The sequence below is a fragment of the Ascaphus truei genome, chromosome 6, assembly GCF_040206685.1.
Source record: "Ascaphus truei isolate aAscTru1 chromosome 6, aAscTru1.hap1, whole genome shotgun sequence".
Taxonomy (NCBI): domain Eukaryota; kingdom Metazoa; phylum Chordata; class Amphibia; order Anura; family Ascaphidae; genus Ascaphus; species Ascaphus truei.
In genome coordinates, this window is record NC_134488.1 from 120315148 (window position 1) to 120335111 (window position 19964).

Here is a 19964-nt window from a genome sequence, read left to right on the forward strand (position 1 = left end):
TTTCATTGGGGGCGCCGACTCTGCATGGCCACTGTGGAAGATTTTTTGCATGAAGGCCACAAAGTGTTCCTTGGTCTCCGGTTTCCTTTGTAGGTTACGGCGGAGCGAAGCGAGCCTAGACATAGCATGGTCTCTGTTGTTTGGGAGGCGTCTTCTTGGCGAGCGGAAAGGTAGTGGGGCCACCCAACTGCCCAATTTGTCCTTGAAGAGCTCCTTATCCATTAACCTCAAGAATTCTTTGTCTTCCATTGATGGCGCCTGTTTGTCGTCGTCCTTTGTTGTCTGGAACACTGTACTCCCTAGGTCATTGGGGTATTTTCTTGCCACAGGCGCGTCTCCGTAGTTCCTTTTGGTCTCGAGCTTCTCGTGGACCTGAAAGTGGTTCGGACAAGGTTTGAAGTGGGATATACGACCGTTCTCCAACAAGTTCGTTCGTAGGGCGCCTACGTTGTCGGGTCCTCGTATCCTGTCTATGCATACTTCTCCCACTACCACCCATCCTAGATCGAGCCTTTGAGCGCTTGGGCCGTTGTGGTCCCCATTTCGCTGTTCGCGGATCTTGTGTGCTCTCATGATGTCTCTGCCAAGTAGCAGCAGGATCTGGGCATCTTCGTCTAGTGGTGGGATATGATCGGCAATGGTTTTTAGATGGAGATGGTGTCGCGCCACGTCTGGCGTGGGGATCTCAGTCCTATCTTCTGCCATGTGATTGCACTCGATGAGTGTGGGAAGGGGCATGCTCACTTTGCCGTCTATTGAGCATATGGTGTAGCCATTCACTCTTCTCCCTGTAGTCTCCATTCGCCCTGCGCACGTTCTGAGAGTGTAAGGAGAAGTACTGTCTTGTATGTTGAACATATCGAAGAATTCTGACCTGACCAGCGATCGGTTGCTCTGGTCGTCGATGATCGCATACATCCGTTTGGCTCTTTGGGGTTGTCCCTCTGGGTGCACTGCTACCAGACATATTTTAGAGCAAGATCTACCGTCGTTTCCTTCTCCGCATACTTCTGTGCATTTGGATGCTACTGACGTCGGGGGGGGTGTGTCTCCCACTTCTTCCTCCCCGCCCTGCTTTGTCGGAGGGTTAGGGGCTTTGCTTGCTTTGGGCTTCATAGCTTCCGGGTGTAGAGCGGCTATGTGCCTGTCGCTATCGCACTCTGTGCATTTCATAGCTTCTTTGCAGTCCTTGAATAAATGAGTTGTGGAAGCACAACATTTGAAACAGGCTCCCCATTCCCTGAGTAGGTTCTTTCGCTCCTCTATGGGTTTCATCCTGAATCCGAAGCACTTGTTAAGTGGATGCGGCTTTTTGTGGATAGGGCATTCTTTGTTAAGGTCCCTTGGTTTTTTGTCCCTGTCGGCCGTCTGGCTGGGACTCGCGTGGGTCGTAGGGGGCACGTCCGTCCTGTGGACCGAGATGGGTGTTCTGGAGTCCTTGCACCTTGCTGTTGACCTTTCGTTCCTCGGGTGGCTGGCGCTGGATGTGGTTTGCGCCCCTAAGACGAAGCTGGGGTCGTTTCTTGTCTTTGCCGCTTCGCAGATGAAGCTCTCGAAGAATGAGAATGGGGGGAAGACAACCTGCTTCTCCCTTTTGTATTTGGAACCTTGTGAAAGCCACCTTTCTTGGAGGTTGAAGGGTAGCTTCTCCAGGATGGGTCTCACTCCACGAGCTGAATCTAGGGCGTTGAGACCTATTAAGGAATGGTCTTTCCTTGCGAACTCCAGTTCTTGCAGCAGGTCTCCAAGATCTCGTAACTTCGAGTAGTCTTTACTCGTGATCTTGGGGAAGCTCTCGATTCTTTTGAAGAGTGAATCCTCGACTGCTTCAGGGCTGCCATAGGTCTCTTCTAGCCTTTCCCACACTAGGTCCAGACCTACTTGGGGTTGATGTGCGTTTGCCGTCCGAAGTCTCTGCGCTTGCTCCCTGGATACGTTCCCCAAGAACTTAACTAACAGGTTGAGCTCTTCCCTTGCTGAGAAGTCCAAGCTGTCGATTGCGTCTTTGAACGTGAACTTCCACGTCCGGTAGTTCTCAGGGCGGTCGTCGAAGCTGATGAGTCCTGCATGCACCAAGTCGCGCCGGATCATGTACTTGGCTATGTCTGTCAGACCTGAGACGTCGGCGCGTTTGCCCCGTTCTGAGGTAGTTGCTGGGACGGTCTGTGCGGTCGCCTCTTCCTTGGCGTGGACGCGTGATGGCTGCTGGCCAGTGTGAGGGGCTGTTTTCTCCCGCGTGGGTGTACCTGGATTACGAGCCTGTTGTGGTGCATCCGTGTGCGCTCTGGCGTGTGGATCACTGTTGCGGCTGTGGCTATCCCAGGCAGCGTGTGCCATTGACGGAGCAGCGTCTTCTCCTCGTGGTCCTAGCGAGTTTTCGTTGTCTGTGGTGTCGCTCCCTCCGTGTTGAGATGGTGCGCTGGTGTTTACACTGAAGAGGCTCCTTACGTAGTCTTCAGTGCGTTGGGCTGGATCCTCTGAGGCTATCCGTCTGTACGGTAGCTCCCCGCCATCCTGTTGCGCGGCTGCTTCTAGGACTTCAGCTTGGGCTATGGCGGCGGCGGCTTCCTTCTCTTGATTAAGCGCCTCTAGTTCCGCATCAAATTCGGCTTTCCTACGCGCAGTGGCGGCATTGGCAGCGGCGGCGGTGGTAGCAGCAGCGGCGGCATTTGCAGCGGCAGCGGTAGCAGTGGCATTCTGCTCCTCCTCTTCTACGCGCGCTTTTTCTGCCCTTACTGCTGCCTCTCTGCGACTATATTCGGCCCTGGCACGTGCGGCCTCTGCGGCGGCTCGCGCCTTGGTAGCGTTTGTGCTTGCGCTGGACGCGTTAGATTGCACTGATCTTGCTGACCTTGATGAGTGTCTGGATATGCTTGAGCGCTGCGATGCAGTTTCCAGCAAAAGGTCTTTTCTCTGGTCTTCGGCCTCAGTAATAGTGGTCTGCACGAAGCCGTCACGCTCCAGGTCAGTTGCCTCCTGCTGGTCGCGTTCGCTGAGGCTTTCCTCTGTGTTAATTCTTTTTAGGTAGGCGAGATATGTTTGTGACAGCATTTGGTAACGTTTGTGACTTGACCTCAATTGGGCTATAGCTTGCCTAATTTGTTTCTCCTGATCACTAGTGCTTGCAACGTTACATATTTCACGACCAGTGTCCTCCCAGGCCTTCTCTAACCTTTCGCGGTGTGCTTCAATGTCGCTCTCATATTTTTCGCGGGCCTTTTGTGTCAGTGTGACTGTCCGTTTAGGCCTTGCGCCTGCCTGCGCCTGTTGCAGATGCGCAGCGGTCTCTGTGTCTGAGAGATCGCTTTCCTGCGTGATGTCTGGTGAGGCTCTGAGTTCTGCCATGCTGTAGGTGTGTGTAGGCCTTTGCCAGTGCGTGTGGCGTGCGGTCTTTTACCTTGTCAGCGATGGGCGTCTGTCTCAGATGATGCCGAGCGGTGTCCTGCAGCGTGCAGCGTTGGGGTAGCTGTACTTACAGATGTCCGTTGGCTCCTCACTGTGGGGCTGAGCAGCGGGTGGACTCAGACAGAGAGAAAGGCAATTAGGTATTGTGAGAGAAGCACTGTTAGTTGCAAGGCTGTGTGCAGTTTGCTGTATAAAGCTTGCTGCCCTGTCTGGCAGAGTGAAGCTGCTGCTTGTCCTGGGGTGCAGAGACTATTCTGTATAGCATAAAGTCTTTGAGTAGTAGCTGCTGTGTGATTCCTTTGTGTAGTATTAGCAAAGTAAGGCTGCTCACTGTCTTTGCATAAAGCTGTGGTAGTTTGCTGTGTAGAGGCTTGTGGCTCTGTGTAGCAACGTGCTTGTGCAATGTGGTGAGAGACTGCTGTTTATTTATTTGCTACGTAAGCTGCTCGCTTGTATCTTTAGCATAAAGGCTGTGGGTAGCAGCTCCTCTGTGTGTATTTCCCAAGGCACACGGTCCTCTTTTTACTATTCTGAAGCCAGGGCACGTTGGTATGAATGGCTCCCGATAGCATTAACACAGTTCCCTTTTAAATCACTCCAAGTCCTGTAATATTTCCTCCACTTTATTGGGAAAAGGTAGCAGGGTACAGATGCTTGTGGATGGTGTGTAGTGGTGATTATTAGTTAGGAACCGGTAAAAAGAGATAGCCTCACCAAGGGTTATAAACAGAGAAAGGTTCTTTACTCACTGTCTCCAGGGTTGAAAAGGAAGTGAGGTGCGGTGTGGGCAAAGGAAAAGTCTAGGGGCAGACCATGTCTGAACAAACAGGAGGGGGGGCAGACTAGCCCATTCTGGTGAGGATCTCAGAGACTGCTGTAGCAGCTCACTGATGTCATGCTCGCGGGCAAGGAGTGCAACATTGTTGCAAGCCACGCAGGCACAGTATGTGTCTGCAGACTCCATGCAGCTGGGAATAAACTCTGACAGGCAGAAACTGCAAAGGAGAGAGGGGGGTGAGTCAGAAATGTGGCTCTGGTTCCATAACATAGTTAGTTAGCAACTCATAGGAAATGACTGAATATATTCTGCTATATGTAACCCTGTAGTATGCAGACATACGTGTTGACTAAAAGCACCTTTAAAATTACATAAAATATCATATTAAACTAAATGTATTGTCAGTTATAAACATAATGCGTATAATGAACTTTTGCACTATTTCTTTTGTACTTTAAGTGTACTGTACTGTATTTAGGTCAAAATGCCCATAAAACAAAACATGGTTGCACTGTGTGTGATCATGAAAATAACAAACTTTACAAACCAAGGGGATAAGGTCACACAGTCACATCGATCAGATCTTCAAATGTCTTTAATTAGCCTGGTCCAATTGGTTTACAAAGTTGGGTGTGTCTTGATCATGGAACAGTGTTACTGCTTTAGTGTGATATTTTAAATAAACCTACATGGCAACAGATAACTGTCAACACCGTCCACTCAGGACATATTTCTTGTAGCTCCTTTGCTGCCAGGGTGTTAGTTTGCATACATTGTCTGTTACCATCGCCCACTCTAACAGGGGTATTGTAAGTTATTCCATGCATGGATTCTCTCTAGGATTGCTTGCTTTCCTAGATAAAGCTCGTATCCTTCTATCTCACTATCACCTGTTCTCTACTCTCCCAAGAAGCTTCTAGTGTTGCGACAGACAGGATACTGGATGAAGCATTTGGCAGCTCCTATGAATGTTCTTATTACGTTGTTTCTATCTTTTTACATTCTCAAGAAAAAGAGACCTGTGACGTTTCAAAAGCTCTCTGTGCATTATATTGTCTTCTATTGGGCCACTAAAGTATCACAACCAACAATAATTTGCACTTCTGCTGGACAATTAGGAATGCTAGAACTATACTTTTATACTGTAAGATGAGTACAATAGATATTGGTCGGAGAAAAAAGATCCCTATGGATCTTAAAAGACATTGGATAGGAGACTTCCGGTGACGTCACAGCCGATGGTTTGCTAGTGAGAGAGCTCCTGGCGCCCTCACTACTTAAACTAATAGAAAAAGCTTTTCCCCCACCCCAAACTCCACGAATTTGGACCCCACATTAAGTCCAAACACCGGAGAGATGACAGGGAAGACACAAAAGAAGAACCAGTGCCCAGTCACCAAGTTTTCCCCCCCGGCACAGCGTCTGCCTGATATCAGCCCCGGTGGGCAAGATGGCGCCGAGGAGGAACCAGAACACGAGGCGCGCAGCGGCCGACAGAGCCCGATCGACGCGGACCCCCCCCCGTCCTAAATAAAGATTTTTTTGACTCCCTCATCATTAAAATGAGGAGGGGGGTCCAAGAAGACACAGAAAAAGCCCTCCAAATTATACGCGCCGAAGTGGGAGCGCTAACGGAGCGGACTGAGGACTTGGAAGTGAAAATGGAGGGAATTTCAAACGAGCAAGCAGAGACCCACGAAGAAGTCCTAAGATGCGGGGACGCGATCCGCAACATGCAAAGTAAGTTGGAGGACCTAGAAAACAGGGAACGAAGGCAGAACATCCGCCTCAAAAATATCCCTGAGGACATCACACACGAGGAACTCCAACCTTACCTCCGCAGACTCTTCCTGCAGCTTGTCCCCGATCTATCAGACCACGATCTGCACACCGACCGAGCCCACAGAGCCCTCGGCCCAAAGCCAGCAGATCCCAACCGTCACAGAGATGTGGTGCTCAGAATGCACGCTTATTCTGCAAAGGAACGCATCATGATGGCTGCCAGGGATCTACGCTCCGTGTCAATGGACGGTGTGCAGATCCAACTATTTAATGACCTCTCCCAACTAACAATCAGCAAAAGAAACGCGATGCGCCCACTTACCTCCCACCTCAGGGACCAAGGGGTTAAATACCGCTGGGGGTTCCCCTTTAAGTTGGTGGTGCTCCGCAACGGCCGCCACCATACAGTGTCTGCCCCTGAAGATGCTAAGGACTTCCTAAAAGCTTTAGGGGTCCCCCCCCCTCCACAGAAGAACAACCGCCCCCGCACAGATGAGACGTCGGAGACGGCCCCCCAAGAAACCCCCCGAGCATCGGAGAGACTGGCCAGTCAACGACTCCGATGAACCCTGATGCCCGCGCTGCCAGTTGAGACTCAAAAGGGAAAAAAAAAAAAACCGCAAGACTCCCCTGCAGACATCCTACAACCCAGAGGCCCTAAAAGACCGAAGCAGATGACTATCACCAAAACCACCAACAAGCGAGAGGCCCCTTAGGCCCTGCAGGTCCTAACACAGCTTCCCACAAACCTTCGCCCCCCCTCCCTCCCCACAAAAATTCCCTGAAACCCCCCTCCTTTCTCTCTCCCCCCCCTCCTCTCTCCCTCCCCCCCTCCTCTCTCCCTCCCCCCCTCCTCACTCTCTCCCCCCCCTCCCCTCCTCCATCCCCCCCCACCACTGCTCCCCCCCCCACACTCTCCCCCCACCCCCCAGCCCCTTACCCCCCCTTTTTTTTTATTTTTTAAACATGGACATACTACCTACTTACCTTCCCGCTCCCCCCTGATGTCAAGTGGACCGAAGCTGCACCCGCGGAGTTCCAGACACCAGCTTCAGGCAACAGCAACCGCACCACTCCTCAAGCTCCTCAGAAGACGCCCTCTCGCGATCTCTGCGGACGAGAATACCTCACGGGCCCCAACGCGAGGAGGCCCGACTCCAAGATCTCCACTAACAGACCCCTCTTGCCAGGGACACCTGCCTGACCCCCTCCCCTCACCGGTCCCTCTTCTCCCCCCCCCCCACCACCATCCCCTCCTCAAACCCCCCCTACCCCGCCCCCCCTCCCTCACCCGGAGTACCCAGCTTATTTACCCCCATGCTTCCCCCCGATGCCAAGGGAAACAAAAAGCTGCACCCGCGGAGACCCAGGCTCCAAAGAAGAGAATCAGCACCCGTGCTGCTCCACAAGCCCTTTCCCCGTGTTCCCGCAGGACAAGAACCCCCCCCCCCCCCCCCCCCGGGTACCCAACCCGAGGAGGACTAACACCGAGACAGGAGATCCAGGGACTCTCCCAACGGTCTCAACCACCCTAAGACTGCTGCGGGAGACCCCCTCCCCCCCCCCCACCCACAACAGACAGGTTGTATGAACAAACATTGACACCCTCCTCTCCCCATACCCCTTAATAATAAAATGTGATGTACCCCATTATCTCCCAAAGAAAGCCTAGTTAACAATGTATAAACTACATATGTCCAATCAAGGTATAATTTCACACTTTAAGTATGACCCAGGGTTAAGAAGGAGCTCTCCTCAGGAGCACCCCCCAAATACTAAAGGATGTTATAAATAAAATGCACTTCCCCCTTCCCCCCCCTCCCCCCCTCCCCTCCCTTCCCCCCCCACCCCCCTTCCCCCCCCACCCCCCCTCCCCCCCCCTCCCCTCCCCCCCTCCCCTCCCCCCCCTCCTTCCCCTCCCTGAGCAGATCAAAGACCCTCTTAGCTATCCCTCCATAAGAATCCCTCCCCCCCATCCCACCCCAAGGTGTCCCCCCCCCCTCCTCCCCCCCCAGGGTAGATCGGATATGTTTAACCAACCTGTTTCGCTCCATACTAATGTATACACCAATACTGATTGTATAGAAGACATCCACAATGTTTAAGCAATACCCCGGCCTAGGAGAAGAACTTCTCCCGTGAGCAATATTTTTTCCACCGGTTAAGGATGTAAATTCTGTGTTCCCCCCCCCTCCCCTTCCCAAGGCAAATCTGCTATGTATAACCAACCTGTTTCGTTCCATATCAATGTATGCACCAATATTGAATGTATAGGGGGAAAAAAAAAAAAAAAATGTCTAGGCGATACCTTAGCCTAGGAAAAGAACCTCTCTCGAGAGCAATGTGTCAACCCCACACTGACGATGACAACACCATGTACCCCTCCTCCTCCCCCCCCCCTCCCCTCCCTCCTATCTTCCCCCCCCTCCCTTTTCCTCCCCCCCTCCCTTTCCCTCCCCCCCCTCCCTTCCCCTCCCCCCCTCCCTTTCCCTCCCTCCCCCTCCCTTTCCCTCCACCTCCCCTCCCCCTCTCCCCTCCCCTCCCTCCCTCCCTCCCCCCTTATCCCCCCCCTTCCCTCCCTCCCCCCCCACCACCCCCCCTCTCCCCACCGCTCCCCCCCACACCCCCCTCCCCCTCCACCCCCCCCCTCTCCCCTCCCCATCCCCCCCCCTCCCCTCCCCCCCTCCCCCCCATCCCCCCATCCCCTCCCTCCTATCTTCCCCCCCCTCCCTTTTCCTCCCCCCCTCCCTTTCCCTCCCCCCCCTCCCTTCCCCTCCCCCCTCCCTTTCCCTCCCTCCCCCTCCCTTTCCCTCCCCCTCCCCTCCCCCTCTCCCCTCCCCTCCCTCCCCCCCCCTTATCCCCCCCCTTCCCCCCTCCCCCCCCTCCCTCCCCTTTGTACCCCCCCCCCCCCCTTGACACCAGAATGTCAAGAGGAATCTTTTTCGGGCTGCAGGACAGCCCACCTTCTTTCTTGCCCTATTGTGTCGCCCCCCCCCCACCCCCCTGTTGCTCCACCCCTCCCCCCTCCCCTACCCACAGCCTACCTATGGCGCAACAGAAATTCCCCCCAGCATACTCACGACAAGGCCCAAGCCGACCCTGACATGGGAATACCTCAGGGACAGGGGTTTAACCCCGAGACCCCCCCCCCCATTAATGGCGTCAATAAAGATCATTTCCATGAATGTTAAGGGACTTAACTCAACACGCAAACGCAAACTAGCCCTACAAGAATTTAAAAAGACCAATGGAGACATAATATGTATCCAAGAAACCCACTTCAACACTGCTGACCCCCCCAACACATTTAAACACACGTATCCCCAAGCATTCTTTGCATCCTCCCCCAACAAAAAAAGAGGGGTAGCTATTCTGATTAAGAACAATACCCCATTTGCCCTCACACAAGTAACCAAAGACCCGGAGGGACGATATATTCTCCTCAAAGGCACACTGTCAGGCTCCCCCATAGCCATCCTCAACATCTACGCCCCGAACGCAAACCAGACCCAATTCCTCCAGAATCTTCTTAGTACCCTTGACCACCCGACGCTTTCCTCCCTCCTCCTCGTTGGTGACGCAAATATGGTCCTTGACCCGGACCAAGATAGGTCAGCGCAGACAGCGGCCCCATACTCTAGCCAACTACAGACAAAGGCCCAAAAGTTCCAGAATATTCTTAGAGAGTATTCGCTGACAGACATTTGGCAGACCCAGCACGTAGGCCAGAGAGACTATTCCTTCTACTCAGCCCCTCATCAGTCTTACTCGCGGATCGACTACTTTCTGGGCACCAACAATGTACTCCAGGCATCCTCCCACTCTGATATAGGCCCGATAACCTGGTCCGACCATGCCCCTATCATACTCACCCTCTCTCTGCCTTTCGTCAAGACAACAGTATATTCCTGGAAACTCAGCGACTCGCTTCTCAATGACCCACAAGTGATCAAGACAATTAAACAAAAACTGCGCACCTTTTTCCAGCTAAACAAAGGCTCCGTCCCTGCAGCAGCAATGCTCTGGGAAGCACACAAAGCCACCATAAGAGGGGAACTCATATCCCTAGCCTCCTATAGGAAAAAAATAAAACAGAAAGCCCAGAAAGAACTAACCGAAAAAATCATAACGCTAGAGCAAATGCATAAACAATCCCAATCGAAAAAGGTGTTTAGAACCCTCGAGAAAGCGAGATCCGATCTAAAAATACTCCAACTTGACGAGGTAGAGAGAGCCCTGAAATGGACCAAACAGCGGTTCTATGATAGGGGTAACAAGGCGGACAAACTCCTGGCCTCAAAATTAAGAGGCATTAGGACAAAGGCCCAGATAACAAAGATCAGAACCAAAAGTGGTCAAATCTCACATAATGAGAAAGATATCGCCCGTGAATTTGCAGAGTTCTATACCGACCTCTACAACCTCCACCCCATCAACCAGTCAGACACCAATGATAAGAGCACCTCCGACTATCTAACCCAATGCAACCTCCCCTCCCTCTCACAAGAAGAACTTGAATTCCTAAACCAGAGCATAACCCAAGAAGAGCTAGATAATGCAATATCCTCACTCAAAATAGCAAAGACACCAGGACCGGATGGCTTTACCAACGGTTACTATAAAAAATTAGCAAAATCCCTATCACCCTACCTCCTAGAAATGTTTAACTCATTTCTCCAAGGAGAACAAATTCCTGGCACTATGTCAGCGGCCAACTTGGCTATCATACATAAGGAGGGCAGGGACCCACTTCAATGTGGCAGCTACCGCCCCATTTCCCTACTGAATACTGACCTCAAACTTTTCAGCAAAATCCTAGCAAACAGACTGAACCCTATTCTCCCAAGACTAATTCATATAGACCAGGTGGGATTTGTGTCAGGAAGACAGGCCTCTGACAACACCCGCAAAATTATTGATATTATAGACCACGTGCACCTCAAACAGTCCCAGGCCTTGATACTCAGCCTCGACGCAGAGAAGGCCTTTGACCGGATCAAATGGTCCTACCTTGACCAGACGATGTGCCAGTTCGGCTTCTCAGGCCCATTCCTTGAAGGAGTCCGAGCCCTTTACACCAACCCCACGGCCTTATTGAAACTCCCGGGTGGCTGCTCCAACCCAATAAAAATCCAAAACGGTACTAGGCAAGGTTGCCCCCTTTCCCCTTTACTCTTCGCCCTGTCCATAGAGCCCCTAGCCGCCAGAATCAGAACTGACCCATCCGTAAAGGGAATCCTAGTCGGAGACAGGGAGTATAAAATCTCCCTGTTCGCCGACGACATCATCCTTACCCTATCAGACCCCCTCACTTCCCTCCCCAACCTAGAAAAACTGTTAGCCCAATTTGGCCACCTATCAGACTACAAAGTCAATACAGACAAGTCAGAGGCTCTCAATATATCACTGCCGAACCCCATATGGACATCCCTACAAAAGAAATTTAAGTATAGATGGAATAGCTCCCATATTAAGTATTTAGGGGTTAAAATAGCGAGCTCATATGGCTCGCTATATCAATCCAATTACCCCCCCCCTCTTTCGTCAAATCATAAGAGACCTCGAGACTTGGCAGTCCCACCAAATATCATGGTTTGGAAGAATAATATCCACCAAAATGAATATCCTCCCCCGCCTGCTTTACTATTTTCAGACCCTCCCTGTCCCCGACTCCCCTCTCAGCCCTGCTTTGGACTCACGCCCGCAAGGGTAGGAGGCCCACGAGACTCAGCCTTGGAGCAATGAGATGCACGTGGTCGACATGGTTGAAAACCAAAGGGAAATTTGGCCTAGCTTCAACCCCCTCTCAATTGACCCCTCTATTCGGGAACCCGGATTTCCCGCCCGGTTGCTCCCGACCCCAATTCAGCCAATTTCAAGGCCTAAACATCAGAGTGGTTGCGGACTTGCTGGAAAGCGATGAGGTCATGCCCCTCCGAGAACTAAGAATCAAATTAACGTCCCCTGATCTTCCTATATTCCAATACCTACAGATTCGTCACTTCTTGAGAACCCTATCCCCTAGCTTAAAATTCCCACTGTGCTCCAGATTTGAGACCCTCTGCCTCAGAGGCGAGTACCAAAGAGGCCTCATCTCTGGGATATATAAAACATTAGAGGCGGCCCAACCCACCCCTAATCACGCATATATGCAAAGATGGAGCCAAGACCTAAACACCAACATAGATATAGAGGACTGGGAGGATATCTGGGAGGCAGCCTCCAAAACTTCAATTTGTTCCATCACAAAAGAAAATATTTACAAAATATTATTCCACTGGTACCTGACCCCGAGCAGACTGAACCAGATCTACCCAGCTACTCCTGACGACTGCTGGAGGGGATGTGGTCAAAGGGGGGACATGTCCCACATTTGGTGGACATGCCCGGAGATCCAAAAATTCTGGACCCGGATCCAGGGCCTGCTGACCGAGACCCTGGATATAGAGATACCCCTAGACCCCCTGACCTACGTGTTGGGAAAACCAGTCGACGACCTCCCCCCCCCTATAACTAGGCTCATGGCAGCGATCCTGACGGCCGCCAGATGCTGCATAGCAGCAGCCTGGAAGAAAATCAAAGCCCCATCCAGAAGAGCGGTAATCACTAGGGTAAATCAAATTATGGGTATGGAAAGATTAACGGCAATGCTGAAGCAAAAAATGCCGCAATTCTACTCGACATGGGAACCTTGGCCAGGATCACTCTCTGTCCATCACAGTCACAGTATCATAGGACGGACCCCCCTATCCCCCAAGTCCCCCCCATCTCCGCCCCCCCCCCTTCCCCTCTCTTTGTCCAAGTCGTTCCCAACTATCCACCCCTCCTTCGTCATCCCCCCTCTTTTTTTCACTACTGAAAACTGGAAAATGGACTATTGTGTGTCATCAACCTCACCCAAACTCTGTACATGTATCAAACTGTATTCCTGTGTTGATTCGCCCAATCAATGTAAATAACATGTACCAATCTGCTGTTTGACACCAATAAAGGAAAAATATTTAGAAAAAAAAAAAAAGACATTGGATAAATGAGCAAGTCTTAACAACATAAACACTGTTAGCATTTCATTCATGGGAAGCAGCAATCACCCTGCCATATTACAGCATGAAAATGATTTAATTTCTCGTTAAATGTAAACACATTTTTCAAATATCCTTCGTCTACAGTAATTGTTTTCAATTACCACTGAATATCGTTTGTCGGTAGCTGGCTGCAGATTGTGGCGTCACGCAGGCGTTTCCCCTCACATCTTCTCCCGTCAATACGTCTTAGGGATAGTTGGAATGATTGGCAGATTAGTTGTTGGCGATGGCGCGTTTCTTTCGCAAGTTGAGAAAAACTGCACAACATATGACGCCCAGGACGATTCCTACTGCCAGTGACAAATAATTCATAATCTTCATTCCCCTATAGTACTTCAGTGCTGTGCGTTCATCTCCACGACGCTTTGCGATCCATATCTGAGACAAGGAGAAGTCAAAGAGAGAGATGTCACTCTCCACTCTCAGTATGCACGTCAGAACGTCTGTTACATTTATATGTGTGTGTATATATATATATATATATATATATATATATATATATATATATATATACACATACATACATAGACTAGAAACACAGAACAACAGAACAACACATATAGTAATATGTTTGAAATGCACAGTGTATGAAAAAGGCAGATGGTATTACAGTTAGAAATAAGAAGTGGAGATCAAGCTCATCAATGAGGTAGTAATCTTCCTGAGGCTCTTATATAGAAGACACAAGAGCACAGTGTAGGAAGAAAAGCAGCGGGAGGGAGTCCAGCTGTCTCAGTGCGGTCCAGTGTTCGGTCTGGTACAGGAACTGTCACAACAACTCGTCCTTCGTTCCTGTACCAGACCAAAAGTCAGACTGGGAACACGGGGCAGGACTGAGACTGCTGGACGTCTGCTGCTTTTCTTCCTCCTGCCGTTCTGGTACCAATCATTTGGAGGTGACATCAGATACAGGTGCGAGGATGGTGGTTTGAGGAGAGAGACGGACACGTTTAGCCTACAGGCTCATGTGTTACATATATGTATTGGCACCGAGATTGCATTATTCCCAAAGCGACTGTAGTGCATCAGCATTAGATTGTATCATGTCATCACATCAATGGAATTGGCTGCCATGGAGATGTGTTGCTAATTTCCACTAGTCCATTGTACGACGAGAAGTTGCAAATTAATTGTAACGTAATTCCTATGGAAGCAGTAAGGGTGTGCTTAGTTTTTCACACATGGCTTCTCCATTTTAGCTTTATTTTTGTTAAATAAATCATGACACGGTGTAATATGTCATGTGCTGTTGTTCATCTGAGGTTGTATTTGCCTAATTTTAAGACCTGCTAAGGAACAGATGATTGTTATTATGTCCTGATATGTAAAACCATGGAATTCAAAGAGGGTGTACTTTCTTTTTCACATGACTGTATATGTGTATTATATATATAATTAGACAAAACCAAGACAAAAAAGTCTCAAAGATGAGCACTCTGAATATCCACTATAGAATAAACAAACTTTAATGTCAGATATAACATGATTAAAACATATAAAACCAAAAACAGGGGGGGCAGGACCCAATATATACGCTACATGCATATAAATCAAAGACTGACAGGATAGGTATGCTGCGTCACCGATCTAACTATAGGTGGACACAATGAGGTATATTGTGCTAACCTAAGGAAAAATGTATCTTCCTAGGTACGCAAGACCAGACGGTCAGATGTGAACAAAGGACCTGAGAGATACAAGAGTCAAAATACTAATGTCTCACCATATAAACACCATGCATGCCACATACAGAGGTAATAAGGACAATAGTGTGGCAAGGTGTCCCCCAGCGGGCGCCCCAGGGGACAGTCAGCCCCGCCGTGGCCGCCACTGCCCTGCTCCCCTCGCCGGCATGTCATCACAGTGTGCGGCTGTTGCAGGGTACATGCATCTACACACGTGGGTTTCTTGACAAGGCTTCTTTATTTAGCCTTGAAAGATATACAGCACACAAAACAAAAATAGCTTTTCATCAGCAAACCAAACAAAACAGTTTCTCTTTAGCAGACAGTCTATAAATCAGGCAGTTACCCTTTTCCTATGCAGGGGACAGACAGTTCACAATTCAACTGCCTTGCTACTCAGACCTTGTTTTCAGGAATCTCTTTACTTCTTACTCCTCTCTCATCAACAGCCAGGCTCCATGTGTCTACAGCCTGGGTTTTAACACACCTTGATTAGGCAGCTGGGATCCAACTAATTGTCCTGAGGTTCTCAGCTGAAGTTAACCTAGTCAGTGCTGCACTGCAGACTAGACATAGGTTTTCCAGGCATATAACTGGTGGCTTTTATTTACCCTGTCACATTCCTCCCCTGTTAGTGTGTGGCTGGGGCTACGCACGGCTGAAGCCCGACCATCCACTCCTTCTCTAGAAAAGAAGTCAGCATTTGCGTTCTCTTTTCCCGGCCTATGCTGAATCTCAAATGAGAAGGGTTGGAGGGCCATATACCACCTAGTCAATCTAGCATTGGAATCCTTCATGCTATTTAACCACTTCAGTGGAGCATGATCCGTCACCAAAGTAAAATGGACTCCTGCCAGGTAATGCCTCAAAGCCTTGATTGCCCACTTTACTGCGAGGCACTCTTTCTCAATCACTGAGTAGTTTTTTTCCCTTGGGAACAATTTCCTACTCAGGAAAAGGATAGGATGTTCAACTCCCTCAAACTGTTGTGACAACACTGCCCCTAGCCCTATCTCTGATGCATCTGTTTGCACTATAAAAGGGCTGTTGAAGTCTGGGCTTCTAAGGATGGGACCCTCTGATAGACACCTTTTTATGTCCTCAAAGGCTCTCTGACAATCCCTTGACCACACCACTTGTGTAGGGGCACACTTTTTTGTGAGATCCGTTTAAGGGGCTGCCACTTCCGAATAGTTGGGGATGAACCGCCGTTAGTACCCTGCTAAACCCAGCAGAGAGCGTACCTGCGTTTTTGTTTGGGGGGTCAGAACTTCTTTCAGGGCAGCTACCTTGTTGGCTAGTGGCCTTACTTTTCCACCTCCCACTGCATACCCTAAGTATTTGGTTTCCGCTTTACCCAAGGCACATTTCTTAGGGTTGGCTGTGAGCCCTGCCTCTCTTAGAGATTTGAGGACTGCTTTCCGCCTATTTAGATGGGCCCGCCTGTGTTTACTATAAATGACAATGTCATCTAGGTAGGCTGCGGCATAAGTCCTATGGGGCCTCAGTACCTTATCCATGACTCTCTGAAATGTGGCTGGGGCTCCATGCAGTCCAAATGGCATTGTCACAAACTGGTATAAACCCATGGGAGTGGCAAAGACTGTTTTGCATTTGGACTTTTCCTCTAAGGGTATTTGCCAGTATCCTTTTGTCAAGTCCAACGTGGATATATATTCCGCGTTACCAAGGGCGTCAATTAATTCGTCCACCCTTGGCATCGGATATGCGTCAAACTTGGATACCGCATTGACTTTTCGGAGGTCCACACAAAATCTTACCTTCCCATCGGGTTTAGGGACCATAATTAGTGGACTACACCACTCACTGCATGATTCCTCAATCACTCCTAAGTGTAACATTTCTTGTACCTCCTTCTCTACCAGAGCCCTACGACTTTCAGGCAACCTATAAGGACGGGAACGTACTTTTACCCCAGGTGCTGTCTCGATTGCATGGGAAATTAAGTTAGTTTGTCCTGGTAAGTCAGAAAAAACATCCTGGAATTGTGTAATTATTGCTAACAAGTCCCCTTTTCGTTCAGAGGACAACTGTTTACCCATTGGGATTTTATCGTCACTCACGATGTTCTCCCGTGGAGGCTGAGGACCCAAGTCCGTTTCCTTCTCCACCGGGTGGATGAATAGAGACCGCTGCATCTTCCAGGGTTTCAGCAAGTTAACATGGTAAATTTGTTTACCCTTCCTTGACCCTGGTTGAGCGATCTCGTAATCCACATCACCCGTACGGCGGAGTACTTCGAATGGGCCCTGCCATTTGGCCAGGAGTTTACTCTCGCAACTGGGTAACAATAACACCACCTGGTCTCCTGGGTGAAACACTCTCATGCGAGCATTCTGATTGTAATGTCTCTCCTGACTGTCTTGGGCTGATTTAAGATTCTCCCTGGCAAAATGGCCGACCACATCTAGGCGCTTCCTAAGGTCTAGTACATATTGCAGGGTATTCTTAGAAGGGGACTGCTGTTCCTCCCAGCACTCCTTTAGGAGGTCTAAGATACCCCGGGGTTGGCGGCCATAGAGCAATTCAAATGGAGAGAATCCCGTGGAGGCCTGGGGAACTTCCCGCACTGCAAACAGCAGAAAAGGGAGAAGTTCATCCCAGGCTCTCTTCTCTGAATCTACAAATTTCCTCAGCATCCCTTTTAGAGTTCGGTTAAATCTTTCCACCAATCCGTCAGTCTGTGGATGGTAGACCGATGTCCGAACAGACTTGACCCCTTGTAACTTTAAGACATCCTGCATCAGTTTAGCCATGAAATTTGTACCTTGGTCTGTCAACATAACCTGGGGAAGTCCAACCCGTGAGAATAGTTCCAACAACTTCTTGGCTACTTGCTTCGCCGTTGCTGTTCTCAGGGGGAACGCCTCAGGATATCTTGTCGCATAATCAACAATTACAAGGATAAACCTGTGTCCTTTCGCAGAAGGTTCTAGAGGTCCTACCAAGTCTACCCCAATCCTCTCAAAGGGAACTGACACCAAGGGTAGAGGAACCAAAGGGGCTGGTTTTTGTCCTTTTGGACTAGTTAGCTGGCACTCCGGACATGCTGCACATAGCTTAGCAATATCACTATGCATCCCTGGCCAATAGAATCGGGATGAAATACGGTCCAATGTTTTATCCCTGCCCAGGTGACCACCCCAAGGGACAGTATGGGCTAGAGTGAACACAGATTTAACAAACGCCTTGGGAACCAATATCTGTCTGGTGAATCCCCTGTTTGTGTCTGCCTATTCACCCTATATAGGATATCCTTTGATAGCTCAAAATGGGGGAATACTATCACCCCCTGTGCATCTAAAATCTGTTCATCAATTTTCACCACCTTGTCATACTGTCTAGCAAGGACTGGGTCTTCCCTTTGCTTCTGGCGAAAGTCAGGGAGGTACAGGTCTGGTAAATCTCCAGGGCCCATATCCCCCTTCCTTTGGCCATCCCCAGCCATCACTTGTGACCTCTGACTACTAGAATGGTCACCTTGAGACCCACATTTCTGCAACCAGTCCTGTTTGTCCAAGCGTCTTTGCTTCCGAGTCTTTTGAACCCGGTGTCTACTGGGAAAAAGGTCTGCCGAGAAGGGGAACAGTTTGCCAGGGTTCTCCTGAGCCCTAGAAGGAGGCTCCTCGTGAAAGACTGGGGCCATTAGGTCCGAAAAGAAAGGCCAGTCCTGACCGAGCACAACGGGGGCAGGGAGCCAAGGAGCGACTCCTACTTCGAGGTAAGCCTCCTGACCTTTTACTTGTAGCCGGATTTTGGCTGTCGGATAGCGTTTTACATCGCCGTGTATACATTCTATGCTCCATGGGGAGTCAAAAGAACACACGTTGGGCGGTAACAGTTCCTGGAGGACCAGAGTTTTCCCAGAGCCCGAATCTACAAGGGCCTGGACGTTTTTTCCCCCAATCAGGGCTGGAAGTGGGCTGGGCTTGTAATTTTCTCCAGTGAAGGGCGAGGTGACGGTCCTGCTGAATGAACACTCCATCAGTGGACAGTCCACATACCGGTGGCCTTGTTCTCCACAGGCAGAACATGGAGAGGGTTCCCTCGCAGGAGGAGGCTGTGGATAGCGCTCCGCTGGACCGGTTACTGGAGACCAGGCATCTGGTGGGTCCTGTGGGCGACGTCCTCGGAAGTTCCTCTCATTTTGCGACGAGCTGACATCCGGAAGGAGATGAGGGTCTCTGCGGGGACCAGCATTTGGACTCCGTCCTTGCTGGAACGACTGCTCCTTCCGTTGGACTTGGCGGTTCCGTGACGGGCCATAGGTTCCCCATTGTTTCGACCTCCCTCTTTGGGCGTCCGCAAGTGCCCGTGGAGTCGGGTCCAGGACACTCGCCTGCTGCTCAGCCCCAAGGAAGTTCTCCACAAGTCGGACCGCCAAAGCTAGGGTTTCAGCAGCGTGACGTTTTACCCATGAGCGTGCGGAAGGGGGTATTATTTGTAGAAATTGTTCCAAAACCACCTGCTCAAGAATTGCCTCCTTAGTGCACTCCTCGGGTTGTATCCAGCGCATACACAAGTCCAATAATCACTGAGCGAGGACCCGGGGTCTCATCTTAGCGGTGTACTTCATGTTCCGGAACTGTTGCCGGTAGGTCTCTAGGGTCAGACCTAAGCGATCCAGTATGGCGGCTTTTACTTGTCGGTAGTCCATTGCCTGATCTGTAGGGAGGCCCTGATATGAGGCCTGGGCTTCTCCTATGAGGAGCGGGGCCAAAGCAGTTGCCCAGCGATCTGCAGCCCAGCCCTGAGCTTCGGCGACTCTTTCAAATGTCAGTAAAAAAGCCTCTGGATCCTCGTTCGGAGCCATTTTCCTCAGGAGTATCGGGGGTCTGCTTGCCAGTTCTGCACTGGCAGACCCTTGGAATTGGGTCAGCAGCTTGGCAATCTGCTCATCCTGTGCGGCTTGTAGTCTTTCATCTCTCTCCGCTTGCAGCCGGGCCTGCTCGCACAGAAAGTCTTTCAAAAGTTCTTCCATTCTTGTGTGTGTGTGTGTGTGTGGCCCTTTAACTGCAGGAGCCTTTTGAAAAAATCCTTCCCAATTCTTGACACCATATGTTGCAGGGTACATGCAACTACACACGTGGATTTCTTGACAAGGCTTCTTTATTTAGCCTTGTAAGATATACAGCACACAAAACAAAAATAGCTTTTCATCAGCAAACCAAACAAAACAGTTTCTCTTTAGCAGACAGTCTATAAATC

At 50.2% G+C, this 19964-nt stretch overlaps 2 long non-coding RNA genes across 3 annotated transcripts in view; one reads left to right on the forward strand and one right to left on the reverse strand.

Annotated features, from left to right (window-relative positions):
• Positions 1-19964, forward strand: part of LOC142497781 (uncharacterized) — a 76312-nt gene that overhangs the window by 48768 nt on the left and 7580 nt on the right. The gene's annotated exons all lie outside the window — the stretch shown is intronic.
• The window catches only part of LOC142497778 (uncharacterized), a 29186-nt gene that overhangs the window by 6552 nt on the left and 2670 nt on the right, over positions 1-19964 (reverse strand). The window contains exon 2 of the long non-coding RNA XR_012802318.1: positions 13152-13428. This is a non-coding gene — a long non-coding RNA (uncharacterized LOC142497778). The remainder of the gene's footprint in view (positions 1-13151; positions 13429-19964) is intronic.